The 17,363-nt window shown below is 42.0% G+C and overlaps 1 protein-coding gene across 6 annotated transcripts in view; it reads right to left on the reverse strand.

Annotated features, from left to right (window-relative positions):
• TRERF1 (transcriptional regulating factor 1) overlaps positions 1 to 17,363 on the reverse strand; it is a 99,890-nt gene that overhangs the window by 82,077 nt on the left and 450 nt on the right. The gene's annotated exons all lie outside the window — the stretch shown is intronic.

The raw sequence follows: 17,363 nt of genomic DNA on the forward strand, positions 1-17,363 counted from the left end.
ACTTTGTATCTACTACTTCCAATGCACTTAGTCTTGATTTTGAAATCAAGGTGCACCAGTTAAATTAAATTCAAATCCTCAACACTCACTAATCCCCTTCCTGCCTTCCAACAACCAGAAATACCCAAAACCCAACCAATCACCAACATCTGTTCCCAGAACTGTGCTTTCTAGGTTTTCAGATACAACAAAAGCTGGAACTTGGCACAACTTTGCTAACTGTATTTTTAAAGTAAAAGCCAGGAAATTAGGTAGGTAGGGCACGGTAGGGCAGTATTTCTAGGGGACAGCTTAAGTGTCCACCAGCAAGATGCGTGAGGAAGGCTGTGTGAAGGGCAAGATTGGTATCTGCCACTTCCTCCCTGCTGCCACCAGCATTAGAAAAGCTGAGAGAATCCTCCCTCACTTACTGTGGGCTCAACCCAAGCACAGGGGAGGGCCAGTGCAGATATTCCCACATCATCCTGAGAAAGGGAAATACCAACAGAGCTGGTGGGGAAAACTCCATGAAGGCAAAGACACATGGTTTTACTTAGTTTGGTTAAATAGTGACTTAAGTGTCACAAAAGAACTGCTCTTACGACAATCAGACCTCAAACCGATAAAGGATCACACTTGCAGGAGGACAATCCTTTGCTGTCACCAACAGCTACATGATAGCTGTTTGACTCAGCAAGGTCATCACAACATCCCAGAACACAGCACCTCTTCCCTATGGCCAACCCACACAAATGGTTTCACACCGTCCCAATAAAGCAGGGCAGCGCCGTGCCCCAAACTGCTCGAATAGGTAAATCTCACGGGGCAGGCTGGGGGCTTTCTTTAGGAGCTGGCTGATGCCCCAGCCCTGCACAAAGACTATGACCCAGGTGGCAGCCTATGACCAGACTCACCCCAAAAGCAGCTGGCTAAAAGCAGCGCTCTTCCCAAGGAAATTTTAGAAGCAGAAGCAATCCAATCCAATAGATCTAACCTGTTACCAAGTGTGTGCCAGCTGCTCACAGCCAGCTCAGTGCGCACCTTGTACGCAGTCTCCTCAAGGACAGCTCCAGCAACCACCAACACTCCAGCAAGACTCTTTTCCTACCATCTGCAAAAGGTAAATGTTTCAAGTAAGGAGACAAACATCCTGCTAGACTGAGGACATGTCCACCACTGGGAGGAAGGGGGAGAAATGGGAACTAAAGGCCTGCACTACAGGATGTTCAAAGCTGCTCTGCCCACAGGGACACAGCCAAGGAGCCAGAGCCATAACAGCTCTGTGAGCATGGCACGGCGAGAGAAGACCTCATTTCTCCTCAAGGACATCATACTTCCCAAATGACCTCAGGCAGGCTCCACACTGCTGCAGCACCCAGACCTCACAAATGCCTTCCAGACTTCATGGGAAACTCCATTTTCCTGAGTGGTGCTATTCTGCTTTATCCTCATTAATATCACTTGCTTATTTTTTTGCAAAAGCAGAGATGTTAACTATCCCTTCTGCTCAAGGCTGTATTAACACAACTAGAAGCTTTCCTCTTCCACATTGAGAAGCACCTTACAGAAAACATTTCAGCTATCTGTGCTTAGAAAAGTAATCTTTAGTGGTTTCCCTTTAGCATCTCCCCCACACAGGCTAGAGCCCTTTTTCTGAAACTTCAGATGTTAATTAACAGTGAAAGGGCAGTGTTAATAGCTTTGCTGTTTTTAAGCTTGCTTTACTCTACATAGCAAAGAAAGAGGAAAATGTTCACAATCAAGAGCAAGAAGTAAGCTAGAACTAGGCTGTGGGTCATTAAAAAAGGAAAAAATTGATGAGCAATGCAAGAACGATGAATTGGGTTATTGAGTTGTATGTATGGACATGACTGCTGTGACAGGGTGCATATTTTTATCACACACAAATGTTTGGCAAGTTGGAGTTTCTCATTTGCCTTCTGCCATGTTCATTTACATAGCCTACTCCCACAGCCCCTACCAAGAGCCATGCTCTCCAACAGCCTGCACAGTCTCCTGGAGAAGGAGAAGCCTTACTTTTGGTCCAAATAAGAATTCACCATTTTTTCCTGGGTGTTTTTAGAAATAAATACAGGGGATTTACTAGAAAAAATTTTATCCCAAGATAGAAGATGGTACAACACAAAACTATACAGAGCTATTTGCATTTTAAACTCAACAGTTTCAAGATCAATCTTCTTCAGCTATTACAAAAAATTCAAAAACATGTTGAGTAGAGGCAAATCTTACACTTGAGATACATTGCTTCTGATATTTGAGAGGTTCAGCACAGACACTATCTCATAAACCTTCCAGCATCATATTTATGAGCACACAGACACATTTATTTCTTTGGATAGAAAAAATGGAGTAGATGACCATCACATCACTGGTGAAAACTGCTATGTCATAAAACAGCCCAAAGCTGCTGGAATTTATAAGTTCCTGTAAGGAAGTAGCATGTGCCAAGTCAGGCAATCCTGATGAATTACATTAGAAGCCTATAGACTTCTCAGAAATAATTAATTTGTTCAGAGTTGCATCTGCACAAAGACATACATACATTCACATTTCTGAAGAAAAATAAATTCTGGCTTCTTACATTCATGTATTTCCCCTTGAGGATAAACCTGTAAGATTATTAACTATAATAAAGCTCTAAAGTGGATGCTAAAATGGTGTTTGAGGGCAGCATCAGACACTCCGAAAACATATATAAGCTAAATTCTACTGCACTATATAAAGGCAAGTTTCAGCTAGAAAGCTTTATAGTGATTTGTGGTACTTTACAAGCACTCTTGTAACAATTTTAATAGTTTAAAATATCGGAGTTTAGTCCCAAAGAGATGTAGCTAGTGCTAAACTGCCATTTTAATGGAATTTTTGCACCCTCTCTCTATGCTCTACTTTATAAATAAACCTCTAGACTTTTTATTGATTTCTTTTAACATGATAGATTGAGCCTCTCTGGCAGAGAGGGCCAAGGAATAGCACACGAAAAATTACAGGTTCACAGTTTGTGAAAGGGACAATAATAACAAAACCCCCAAGCGAAAACAATTACAACACAATGCATATACGCCTGTGTTCACTGTTCAGATCTGCCTTGTGCACGTGCGTATGTACGATCTGCCAAGACTTCCTCATTAGATTTACCGTGAGAAACAAGTAAAACAATGTCACCTACAGCTGTATGAAGTGCTGTACATCCTCTCAGTTACAAAGCCTAAACCTGACTTCAGCGTGTCTGACTTGAGTCGCTCGTGCCCTGAAGTGGTGTAGGACACGCCATCAAAATTATTTCAAAGCTTCTGTACTAGTCCAAGGTCAACATTCTGCAGATGCAGCAGGAAAAACATCCAAGGAAGTTTGTCATGGTATATAGAGGAAGAATTAGGGTAAATTAACACAGTTAGTTGGTCTTAGAGGGTCCTGTGCCAGACAGCTCACCAGGATACTGTCCCGCTGACCCAAATTCTGCAACCAGCTCTGCCCATGTGAGCGCTGCCAAGTGCACTTGTGGTCAAGCTGCAAGATCACTCCTCCTACAATCCAGCTCAGAAACATACTACAGAAACACACCATGGCAGAATAAAAACTTACTACCCCTGTGCATGGATGCCCACCCACAGGAAGGAGAAACTGTCATTCTGACACAGAGACAGACCTACTTTAAGTCGTGTGATCCAATTCTCAGTTGCCAACATCATACAAGGGATAAGCAGAACAGCTCATACCACAGGTTTCTTTCTTACATAGGAAGAACATGAAGGACAACCAAACAAAAAGGAAACTGAATACTGGCAGCAAACTAAACTAGGTAAGCACAGTCAAAAATATTTAGCAGCCTTTTGTCTTTATCCTGTTTGGTTTATCTCTCCTTACTGCAATGTATTTTTAAAAATCTTGATATTTTCACTATATATGTGACTAGATTAAAAAGATTCCCTGAACACATGACTGTGCAATATGATTTAAATTCTTTGCAAGATCTCACAAACTCATGTTGCTTAATTTTAGAAACAAGGACAACAAAAAAAATAAAAAACCCAACAACGTCTGCCATTTCCATATGTGCTCTATATTTTACTAGTTCTTTACCAGAAATGAAGAAAAAAACCCCAAACCAACAACCCCCCCACAAAAGAGTGTTAGGGGTATTATGTCTTTCCTGACACTTTGAAATGTAAGATAATTCTGACTTGGTCACCCAGACATCTGTTACACCCAGCTCTAAGTTCCCCCCAACTGAAACACAGAAAGAGTGGTAATTGAGAGAGCTATTTGTAGAGATGCGAAGATGATGTGACAGCAATATCATGGATGCATGGATATCAAAATCACTGGGGATTCTGGTCATACAATGCTCCAAAATGATTTTCAGTGGACACAGTTGCATCATTCCAAGTCCAGACTGACTACAAGTCTCTCCAGATCCTCCTCTAGGTGGCTGTTTCTCAGATGACGGAAAGAGATGCAACATCAGCAATTACTATCACAGCAATGATCCATGGGGACCCAACGCACAAACACGCAATTGTACACTTATGCAACCTGAACAGCTCAGGATGCTTGACAAACACAGGGGAAAGGCACGTTCAAAGGGTGGGAGTTTGCCAGACTAGAAATTTCATGTCACATCTCCAACCAGCCCCGCACCACCCAAGTCACCAAGCAGGGATGCAACACACATCCAATTCTGTTTCTGGGGGCTGGTACACACATCAGAGGGGACTTTGTGACCTCCTAACAACTTCTTGAAGGTCACATCTCTACAAGTGGATGGTGGAGCTGAAAGACCAGCACTGCTACCAACCATGCTGCTGCTCCGTAACCTTCAGAGGCCAACGCTTTCAACCTGGTCTTTTTGCTAGTACTTAACTCACACAATTCTTTAATCCCATTAAGCATCTGATTTTTAAATACCGCTCCGCCTTGGCTCGCAGGCACCTGCTACTGACAATTACCAGAGAACATATGTAAGAAAAAAAAATAGCATATGGCTATACAAATAACTACAGCAATGAAGTGCTCCTCAAAAGCTCTAAAAGAAAAAAGTAATTTCACCAGCTCCATGGCGTGTATGACCACTCAAACACTCAGGGTTACACCAACATGTGCCCCACCAGCACATCCCTCAACCCTTCCCCCTGCATCCCCTTGCTCTTGACTAGGGTAGATGATGAGACGTAAAAAAACACAAAGCGTGTGAATGGATATCGGTAATTTTCGCATGCCATGAGCCCAATCCAAAGCTGTTCCTGAAAGTCTTCCTGCTGGAGGTACCTGGAGGCCTCCTTGCCTTTCTCCCAGGGCAGAGGGAGCTGATTGAGACACAAGAAGAAGGGAGATTTCTCCACATCCACTGAATTGTCAGATAAGTTTGTTCCGCTGTGTTTTTTGGAGTTCTTTTAAAGCTATTGGGATGAGTCCCATCTCCTCGGCCTCAGCCCTCCCAAAACAGTAAAGATAAATTAAAATGCTCTACATACAGGACATTATGGCTGGACATTTAGCAGGAGAGTGAGGATAATGGTTGTCCTTTCGCTTTGTCTCTGTGCACACTGTGCACTTTGTCTCTGTGCTGTACCACCACCAGCTCGCTACCAAGTCTGCTGCTCTCAAATGCAAAAATTCGACATCACATTTCTCCCTTTTCTTAATGCATTTATTTTTCCTCTGGAAAGTCACTTACTTTAAAAATTGCTTTATGATTAAAAAACCCAGCATTCAACTTTTCAAAATGCCAACTTTAATTTGATTTCTGTTTCCCTCCTCCTAGGCCCTCAGGTTCTCACAGGCAAAACCCTCATGTCTCCGTTTCATACTTCGCCACAGCTGTAGCCCTACATCAACCCCAGAAGGGCAGCTCCAAATTTTTGGATTTCTGGAGGGATGAGGAACTCTCTATGGCCTGACACAGATCTTCACATATGGGACATTCAGCCACAACATAAGAGCTTTAGTTCAAAACCTACTCAGTCTCACAAGGGTAGATTTTGACCTGCAGGGCTATGAGGACATAACCTACCCAACAATGTGCCCCAGCAAACTCCTGACCTGGTCACCAGAAGTGCCACAAAGCACAGTGCCGTCCTTGGGTTGCTCCTGCTGCAGCAGGGATCCTGGGAACAATGCAGCATTAGGTGGCCACCCAGCCTGGCTGCACGCACAGCAAGGAAACGAGCTACATTCCCACCAGTTTCAAAAGGCTTTACACCAGATCTGCATTTCTCCTCACTGCACAAAATTCAGAGCATTTACAATGAAGTTATCGATGCGCCGCAGTCAACAAAAGAAGACTTGCAGCGCAGAGCTAATGCTCAGTTAATAACCCAACAGGGACGAGAAAAAACCTCTGAATTTAGCATGGCTGATGTAAGCTGTGATGTCATTTCCACACATAGGCTAGTGAAAAAAAAAATCTAAAAAAAAAAACTTTTTTTTTTTTTTTTTTTTCAGATCCAAGATACAGAGATACATAAATTGCTTGGCTTCCATTTCAAATAAGCAGTGTGAGATAACCCCAAAACTTAATAAGGCTTTCAGCTTTCTGCTCCTCAGAAGACTCAAACCCTTCGACAGGATCAGCTTGCTGGGAGAGCAGTGAGCCAAACCACTTGTACAGGCATGCACCCTCAGCGCCGTCCCACCCAGCTGTGCCAGCACAGTCTGGTTCTCACTCTTCACCAAGATGTTTGGTTTGGGCTTTTTATTTTGGAGGAAGTAATTTTAAACAAAGTATATGTATTAAAAAAAAATAATCTTGCTCTAACAGCTCTAAAGGATTTTTTGGTATGATTATATCTGAAATTAACTATTCTCTAAGGACAGATTAAACAAGCCAAGCAAAACATGTCAGAAGATCAGAGAGAAAGGGCATCTTAGAATTATGAAAGATGCTCAGCTAAATTAACAAAAAAAAAAAACCAACAAAAAAACAAACAAACAAACAAAAATAAACTTCATCCAAATAGAAGAAACTGCTGAAAGAACAACCTGAAAGTACAAAAAAAACCTTACTAAACCTGAGTAACTCAGGAAATGCTGCAGAACAATTTAACCTTTTTTTTTTAAAATAATAACGTTTTTTAAATTAAACCCCTCACTTTTTCTCCCAAATAAAGTAACTTAATAGGAACTCTGCTTAAGTGCTGTGCTTACCTATTATGCCAGTAAATAATTTCAGAACTTGAGAACATTTATAAGAAAATTCAACCTTGAGGGTAATTTTCCTGAAATTTCTGTTTGGCAAATGAAAATAGTGTTTTCAACAGATGAATATCCTTCCCTGCAATTGTTATTCTGTTGCCATCATGTAAATTGGTGTTTTACACAAATGCAGCTTAAAACCTACCCACTGAAAGAAAAACAACCCGAGATAAAACCAACCTGCACAGAACAGGGTAGAACAGTACTAATAACATGTAAGCACAGGTTTCTAAACAGTAAAAAAAAAAAGGTAGTTGCATAATTTATTAATTTTCCTACTAGTTTCACAGATGAAGATAGCAGCACCATGAGATAGGCAAAAGATGTTTTTTGCCTTTAGCTTAGTAATTTACAAGCCTTTGAGTTTGAGGGCATTTTGTTGTTGTTGTTCACTGGGAAAATACTGTGGAAATAACATTCACCTGCATTCTCAGTCTACAAAGCTTGCTAAGCACAGCTCCATAGAGACACATCCCCAGCAAGCACCACACAGATTTACCGTAAGTTGGTGACTAATCCTTACAGCCTACCCTGTACGTGGATCACTGAGTCAGCTTGAAAGTTTGTTCATTCACTCAAACACCACTTCTTCCATTCTTCTCTCTCTCTGATCGGCAGGCAGCTCTGAAATCTGCCTTTCCTCCAGTCAAGGACAGCTTCTTAGCACCTGAACAGGCAAGAGGTACAAAAACTTGCTGCTCTTGTAGAGGATTGCCCTAAGAAAACGCACACTTGCCTACACAACAGCATAAAAACAAACAGACCAAAAAAAGAAAGCCCTACATTTTCTTTCAGCAAGTAACTTCTGTGTATGCAAGGAAGGAGCCCTGCAGGGAGGGACTCTCCAGGGGGCACAAGCTGACCCTGCTACTGGAAAAACTTCCCGGTTCCCACATTTGGCAATCTAATGCACAAAGCCTGCAAGAAATGCCCAGTTTAAGTTTAACTCGTAACAAAAGCAGCAGCAGAACAATGCAGGTACATATTCTAGATGGCTGTAATGGCCACATATGACTTTGCATTTGCTGAAGCCCAAAATAAAATGCCCCACTCTTTTGTTCTCTTTTTTCGTTTCTTGCAATTTACATAATTAGCAGTACGGATTTTCCAGAAATAACCTGAAAGTAAAAGTTCTACCTGAAAAAAAAAAAGGCAAAAAAAGAGGTGTTTATGCTAAGGACAGCATGGGGCTTAAATGTAAGAATTTTCCTTACATAACTGAAGCCCATCATCCACTTTGTAATTATGATACTTCAACTAGAAGAATACAATTATAACAGAGTAAAATAATTACAATAAGGAACTGCCGTCATACGCAGACCCAACCTTGCCCTTCTTTCAATCAGTCACACAGGTAGTTCAGATGACTATAATAAGAGCAGGTATTGCTACAGATGACTAAAAATTGTAAAGTCTGGTCCAATAGTGAGCACGCAACCCGACAGAAGCTTTCCCATCAGACAGCTTTATGCAGCAATCTATGTGCCATTGCCATATAATGTCTGCACTGCAACCTTACTAGTTTTGGACCATCGCCTACTGGCTGAGAGGTGGCCTTTAAAACCAGATGAGCCCATGTTATTTTAATGAACCCCTACTTTAACTAACGATCAAGTAGTTAGCCTAGGGATCGTATGCTGACAGACTTCAAGCATCAAAGTACAGCTCCTTTCATAAATTAGAGTAATTCTGTGGTATTAGTCTATCATTTATGTATGTGCATGCAACGTCCAGATTAAAACTTCTGAAAGTTGGAAATCGTTGAAATAAAAAGTCTGCTAAGACTTTATTTTATCATTCCCACTCATGTTAAGCAGTACCTTACTATGTAGGAAACCACATTTGGCTTACCTTACATTCTTTTCATTAACAAAACAGTACTTAATCCAATGTCTTTTTTCTGTGCACCTCCCTTTTCACGTGTATTATTTCTTTAAATCTAAAGCAGTTTTCAACTTCAAAGACTAACTTTTTACTACAAGCAATATAGGAACAGTAAAATTCATCCTCTGCAATGCATCTTTGGTTTTCAAGTATTTAAACAGTGAAATCTTTTTTCGTTTTACCTGCAAGGCATATTCTCTTATTCATGCTCTTTCATTATAATAGCAGCAACTTTAGAAAAGTATTAAAGTTCATTATAAGCCATCTCTTTCAAAATTTCATAGTCCTAAAAAAACCTTCTTTTCCTCACTTTAGAAATATTTTGCCTCTCATTTTCTAATTTTATCAAACTCATACAGACAGTAGCAATACTTCTTGATTGTGATCCATGCTGCTCACATACCAATTTACTGAACTCTGACAGCGTAAAACAAGCCTAACTGACAAAAAAAAATACAGAGAATCACTGTTCACCATCACAACAGAGAAGCCTCTTCCTTCAAGTTTTGGAAATGCGGCATCAATGGAAGAATGAATTTGCCTGCCCATACTTTTGCAAATATTTTGGCTTAGAGGAATTACTGCCACCGTAAATGGAGTTATGCCCCTACCATATTCAGAAATTTTTGTTTAATGTAGTTATGAATATGAATCTCACTTCTCCAGACATAAATTGCCTGCTAATTTAGAAACCTCTCTCCACTCCCCCGCTCGGTACCTGATGCTTTGCCATGCAGACTTACTGAGACACATGGTGATGGTTTGCAGGGCATCCCTGCGGATGGGGACCGAAAGGTCATTAGTGCTCCACTGCCTGTGCTCAGAGACACCTTCTACCAAAGCAGATACCTGTCTTACCTTGGTGTGATCAGGGGGGTGAGAGCCCTTCCAGAAACAGGAAAGAATGCCATTTCTGACACTCAAATGCCTCCATGAAAAGACTGCATCTTGCCCCGTTTGGCATGCTCCTGCTCGCAGCAAATGCGTTGCCAGAGAGAGTTAGAACTTCAAACAGCTTTACTCAACCCTTTCAAATAAAGTATCTTAGTTCAGCACCTCACCTAAAGCACGTCAGTCTCAGAGATGGTTTTCCACCTCATTTTTGCCAGGAACTCATTAGAATATCACTGCAAGTACTTGTTTATTATCATTGCTCTGATGCTGAATTCACATTTTTACAGTGATCAATAAAAACTAAATCAGCTCACTACACACTCAGCCCACACATGAAGAAAATTAATTTAACAAGATCAAAGTTGTCTACCTTCTACTGCTGTAAAATCACAACCAGCCTGATGGTTTTTGCCAGTTATCTTTGAAGAATGATTGGAAACGAATAAAAAAATCATTCTGGAAGCATATACTGAAATTGCAGATACAAAACAGAGATAGGAGGACACATGCAAGCATGGGAGACCTTTGTTTGAGTTTGAACTGTATGGCAGGGCAAAGCATCAGTGTTCTTGCAAAGCTGTACCACTCATTGCGGCTGAACATTAACCATTTATTCTGTTTCAGCAAGACACATGAGGGTTCCTCTGCAAGACTGAATATAAGCTTTTGACAGGTAACCAAAAAAAACCCCAAAATCATGCTAGTGAGTTAACATCTGAACTGCTTCCACACATTTCCCTCCAAATATACTAGGGCCACAAGCAGCGACAAAGCTGCGCTCAGCATTGAGCTATACATGGCATGTATAGCTTGTGGTTCAGGTCACTACAGGCTCTAGCTCTGCTTTGGTAATGGCCACAGAGGTCAGGGTTATTTCAAGGCCCACTGTGGCCTAGAAGACATTGAAGATGCTTTCAGCATCTCAAAAGAGCGCAACATGCAGCCCTCTCCTTGCTGAGAGTAGCAAAGGGCCAACTCAACCACCACCACCTCTCTGCAAGGTAAGCCCGGCTTCCACACTCGGGATAAAACAAAATATAAAAGAGGAAGACCAAAAAAGAAGCAATTGAGATGATCCTTAAGAAACTTAAGTCAATATGCTAAATATTTCAGGGCTTTGGCAGCCTACATTTTAGGGAAAAGAAAACTCAGTTTTAGCTGCATAGGGTCTTCCAAGTATTCATACTCGTGAACCATGTAAAGTCTGGTCAGCATCCATTGTTTTATTTAATACACTGCTACTGTTGCTAACAATGCTAGTTTTAACATCACAAAAAGAGCAAATAAGTAGTAAATCTGCTTACAAAATAACGACAGCACTATTTACTACTCAGGGTTGGTTTTTTTTCTGGTAGAAACAAGATCTTCCACTAGGACATCTTCTCCAGCACCACAGAGACAGCAAAGTAGCAGCACAGCAAAGTGGTACAAGTCCAGGAGGCAGCTGCACTCCTGCTCCAACACCCAGCACCTACAGATACTTCCCAAAGAAACCCCATTCACCTCCTCCTTCTTCATGAACTGCTGCATAGTCCAAAAGAGTGAATAACTTCTAGTCTCTGATCAAAACACCTATTAAAATCACCTCATCTTATGTCTCTAAACTTCCACAGATTTGCAATGCAGTATTTCCTAGCCTGCAGTATTTAAAAATTGTATTTAGAATTAAAGTACATGGGATATCCTTTGAGGAAAAAATATTATTACATATGGACAACATACTTCATAATGTATTTCCGGCTACCCAATAAACTGTATTTAATTCTGCCTAGAGAACAGAGGGCTATTTCAAGTTATGCAAAGCTCTAGCAGCATTCATTTCATGAGGACCCACTTAAGATCATACTCTTACAAGAGCACCCATATGCACTAGAGTCACAGGACAGCAGGTTTACCCTACTGACATTCCAGGATTGTAGTGGGTGTTCTGTTAAGAAAATGAAAGAAGCTACTATGTAGGTCAAGTGTGGAATTAATTTTTTTTTTAAAGCCTAATGTAGCTGTAATTGGCATAACCCTCCAAGTGTAAATAGAGATCCTTCCAGGAAAATGCACTTCTAGCTCTGATTTGGCACGTGAAACATGACAGTACGCTTTCCTGTTAGTACAACTAACAGGTTCTAAGTGTTGGAAAAACACTTTCCTGCTAGTACAACTGAAACGCAGGACCCTCACCCACATAAAAGTGTTGCAAGACCCTACAATGCCCTAATAACCTTCTCACCAGTAGAATTTTTGGCTTACCAGGAAAAATGTATTTTAAGTAATTTCTAAACACACCAGCATTAGCTATTTTATATTTTTAAATATAAAAACTAGAACACAGACTTCCTTCCTATCCACCCTCATGCCCCCCCAAACACACATACACTAAAAATATATAAATAAAGGAAATGAAACTTCCCCATCAATGAAAATTGGGGGGGGTGGGGGGGGAGGAGAAGAGAGGAGGGAGTGGAGAACAAAGACAAAATTACTTTTTTTTAAGACAGAGCACTTAAGCCATTCTCAAATTTTAAACTTGCTTCACATTTTTTTTGCACAGTCTGATGCTGAAATTATTTAAGACTTGACATTCACTTAAAATAAAGTACCTGATATAAATTCTGCACCTCAAATGGCCCCTGTCCTTTTAAGAGTCCTGGTAAGCCTTGTTCTAGCCAGATGGTGTGAACAAAAACTTCACCATCAGGGATCTTTTAAAAAGGAGGTGCTGATAATTTAACATTTAACTTACACCTACCTGTTTTACTGGGGCAATCCTTCTCCAATCTGTATTTTTGCAGTCTTTACACTCCAGGGTTAGTTGGAATAAGTTCTAGTATGTAAGTCTGAGTTCTTCCTTTTTACTGAGTATGAGATTTTTGACAGGGTGAGGGGCCTGGGTCCAGGGGAGAGGGAAGAAATCAAAAAAGACCATCTACAGCAATCTTGCTTTGCTATAGTTGCAATGAACTCTAAACATGAAGAGAAAAAATGGCAAATGAAAACAAAACCTTGCAGCTCTGAACTTCAAGGACATATCACAATGCGGGCTCTATAAAAAAATCTTACCATGAGCAGTTGATGAGGGGAGGGAGGGGAAAGACAGAAACCATTTTCTTGCTGAACTAAACAGACAGGAGAAAAATTGTGACAGGATCCAGGGTGGCTGCTTTGGACTTTGGTGGGGTATGGAAACTCAGCACTTGTCACCCTGGGAAGTGACAACAGCCCACCTGAGCAGCGGATGGAAAGCTGAAGAGATCTGTCTAAAATGCTAAGACAATTTAAACTGGAAATTGGAAAATGACAAACTAAAAATAAAATAAAATTTTTAAAATCAACTACCTTTTCAATCTGCCTCATATCAGGATTTTGGGTCTTTCCAGAGCAAATCATCAGTCAGTTATGAAAACTTAGGTGGGCTGTTTGTGTGCCACACATTACTCTTTGTTACAGAGTAAGCTGAAACCACAAGATTCATTTCACTCAGAACCTCAAAATATACCTAACACTACAGGACTACTCCAAAACCCTGCAATACCCCCCTCCCTAACGTGAAGAGCTTAAACTTAAAAAAAATAAAAATTAAACACTATTTCTCAGTAATAGGGCATATATTTAAGAGTATGTCCTGGGTTCCCCAATCCACTATCCTCTCAAGAAGAAAGTAGTAATAATAATAATACAAATTATGTCTTTTCCTTCAAGTTTCTGTGGCAGCAGGTTGCAACCTGAGCACATTTTCTGGTTTTTCCCCACCCAAATCAATGGTTTGGGATTTTTTTCTGTTGCTGTTTTTAACAGGTCCAGGTGAGCCCACATCCCCACAATCATGGAGTGACATAGGCAAGGCAGAAAGAGAGAAAAGAAACTGCTATCAAAAACACTATTCCTTCTGCCCGCAGAGACCAACATCCAACAAGAACCAGTGTCAATATGACTCGCTGCCTGACTGTCACCCACTTTGTCTTCCTGGCCAGCCTGGACATACAGTGGCAGCAGCAAGCAGATGATGGTGCAAAGACATTCTCAGCATTTCAGATCTAACAGGAGAAACTCCCACAAGCTCCACAAGTTACCTTGGTGCCTAAACGCATGGCGCTCAAAAGTAATTTCTGTGAATCTCTTAAATCTGTTCGGTTTCAAGCAGAGTTGTTAAAGGCAAAAAAACAACCCAATAAAAGTGTTGTTACTGCTCTTTGAACCAGGTTCAGACCTTCTCTTTGGAGGAAGAGTCGCCTTTCTTAAAATATATTTGAATGTGCTATTTTTGTCTTTATCTTAGAAGGCCTGATTTCCCCTCACAGCCCTGCAACTGATTACAGTAATAGGTTTCTCAGAGATGGACAAGTTAAGAAGAGGTTTTGTAACATCACATACAGCAAAACGTATGGAATTCGCTGCCTTCCTTTTTCCTTAGTTTTGAGCTAAAAGCCCCCCACTTATACACAGTAACTGTACCCTTCTAAGGTATGGAAGTCAATGTGACCATTTGTGCTCCTCACTTTCCTAAGTAACAATAAGTGTGGCAGCTACTCCGGGCACAATTCACATGTGCACCTGAAGATGCTTTTGCCTATGTCTCTCAGGCAAAAGAATCCATTAGGGACAGAATTTTCCAATTTTTGGGACAGAAAAAAATTTCAATTATGATGATAATTTTTCATTGGAACTATGCAGCTCTCAAAAGAATGCAAAGGGAGGAAATAAATTGTTACCACACCAACCATTCTTTACCACACCATTGTCAAATGGGGCTTGCTTTAAAAAAAAAAACACAACAACAAAAACACCAAAAAACAAACACATATTTCTAAGGAAGCTGAAATGAAACTGTCTTACCTCACTTATTATGACACATATAAGGAGGCACAACGCTGGGTCCTTCTTTTTTATACTGTCCCATTACAATATTGGCAAAGTGAGAGAAGGGCCTACTCAAACACTTGGTTGAGTAAGTTTTTAGGTGACATATCCCCCATTTGATTAGAACAAACAAAAAAAACCTAAATAAGTTGAAAATATTCATACCAAAATATTAACTTACTGCTTTAGGAAACCTACAGTACTTTACAGAAGTGCACTTCTTATACTTTTCTCACATGCCCTGCCAGATGCCAAGTTACGAGCCCAGTTTATAACAACAAGCCTCACTGTATCACTTGAAGAATTAAAACGGCCAGAAGAAGAGAAGCAACAGAGTTTTGAGTTTAAACCTAAGAGTTCATTCTTTCTATCTAGGTTAGTTGAGCACTACTCAAAGGTAAAACAAACCTAAAGCAAGAACTTGCTTTATGGTCTTAAATGAATACTGGAGGATGCTTATTAGGCACGTCACCATCAGTAATATACAGGTTGAGAAAACGACATGGCTTAGGCATGGAGACTTTTTCAGTCTATCGAAATACAACATGAGTCAATGTTAGGTAGAGAGGTTAGTCATGCTGTGGTTTATTTATGCTCATGTTGGCCCGTGATATTAAACACTGGAGGCAGGATGCCTGCCTAGCTACCTGTGGCCTCATCCCTCTTTGCCAGGGAGGGATGCCAAGAGCAGGACATACATTGATACAGCAGCGTGATTAAGCTCTGCTCTTATCATACCAACGAGAGGCCAGCTCTCCAGTCCGCACTCAGGCCAAGTGAACTGCCTTACTTGTATCTGAGTTTTTTTGCTTTTTCAAGATACATGGGTTTGACGACCGCACCACAGCGCTGCTCAGGTCCTCATTGAGGTCTTCAACTTCAGAAACACAAGCTGCTAATCAATGGTAGAACAAACAGATTGTTCTAGAGTGTTCATTTGCACCCAAACTTTTTGAGTAGGCTATACTGAGGCCTTTAATTTTTCCAAAGTTTATCAGAGTATCCTCTACAGAAGAAAGAAAAATGCACGCAACACATTTTCTTCTAATGAAAAATCACTTATCTAGAATTCTAGAAAAATCTTTATTTGTTTTATGCAAAGCTGCATAGTATGCATGCGTAGAACACTCATGGAGCAGCCCTTCTGTTGTTTTGTGCATGCATTGGACAACATTTAGAAAAAAGGTAAGATACCAACCAGGGCATATTAAATGCAGCCACTTCAGTGGACAACACAGCAAAATGGATAATTTCTAGATAGATACACCTTATTAATGCAATGGCTCCATTCGAATCCAACTGAACATCCAAGACCACGATGTAGATAAGCAATGACAGCGAACAGCTGCACGTACCACATGCAGGAACAACTCATGCACACACTGACATTGTAAGGATGGGTCACTTCATCATGGCACTGTACCCTGAGTGAGGATGGCAGACAAATCCCTGGTCCCCAGGGGAGCTCTGCGGGCCAGAGGCCCAAGCAGGATGGGTACGGGCAGCAGAGTTCTGCTGAGCAGCCAGGCCAACCTCGCCAGGTGAACTCCCTCCTCTTCCCGTACCGACAGTAAAATCGTAGCTACCAAAGGCATAAAACTCCCCCCTCAGTGATTACCTGCTTAAAACATTAATCATGCGGCTATGCACGTCACAAAATCTCCCATAAATATTTAAGCTATGGGTCATCCTATGTATTTTGCTGCCACCGTGTCGGTCTGTAAGAATTCATGAACCTCACCTGTACTATCTGAATGAGGACCAGCACTGATACGCAAGGACAGCAAGTGCAGGTCAGATTTTACTGGACGAAGGCAATAACCCGGCTAGGTTTACATCCCGATCAGTCAAGCCTGGTTAGTTGACAGGTAGACGTGAAAACCACTCTGTAAAGTCAGCAGAAGGATGAATAGGCATTATCCATTTATTAACTGGTTAACTGCCGATTAATTTCACTTGCAAATCGCCTCTCTGGTATTTAAATACCTGGCTAAGACTTTTTGTTCCTTACCACCCCGTAATTTTGACGGGCCAGAAAACCGGAGCGCCCCGCCAGCGCCCAGCCCGCGGCGCGCTGCTCTCCCGCGGGAATGGAGGGAGAAATTCCCATTCCTCCAAAACGAGCTCGCCCCACGCGGTGCCGCCCGGGAAGGGCTCCACAGCCGAGCCCCGGGACCGCTCCGCTCGCAGCCTGATACTGAGACGGCACCGAGCGCGCTGCGGGACGAAGGACAGGAGGAGCAGCGCGTGGGTCGCCCACTCGTGTCAGGGGCCGTGACGGGCAGCGCGGCTCGGAGAACTTCCGCGGCGAGCCCCGCCGAGCCGCCCTTCCCCGCCTCTGCTCCCAGCACGGCGCGGCGGCGCCCGGGACTCGCAGCAGCGCCGCGCCGGGGGCGCCCCGCGCCGGCCCCGCCGCCCGCCCGGCCCGGGCAGGTACCGGGCAGCGCCCCCCGCCCGCCCGCGCCCGGACGGGCAGGAGGCGGCGGCGGCCGGCAGGGCCTCGGCGCTGCAGACCGAAAGTCAACTGCGAGCTGCAAACTTTT

The sequence above is a fragment of the Catharus ustulatus genome, chromosome 3 (assembly GCF_009819885.2).
Source record: "Catharus ustulatus isolate bCatUst1 chromosome 3, bCatUst1.pri.v2, whole genome shotgun sequence".
NCBI lineage: Eukaryota > Metazoa > Chordata > Aves > Passeriformes > Turdidae > Catharus > Catharus ustulatus.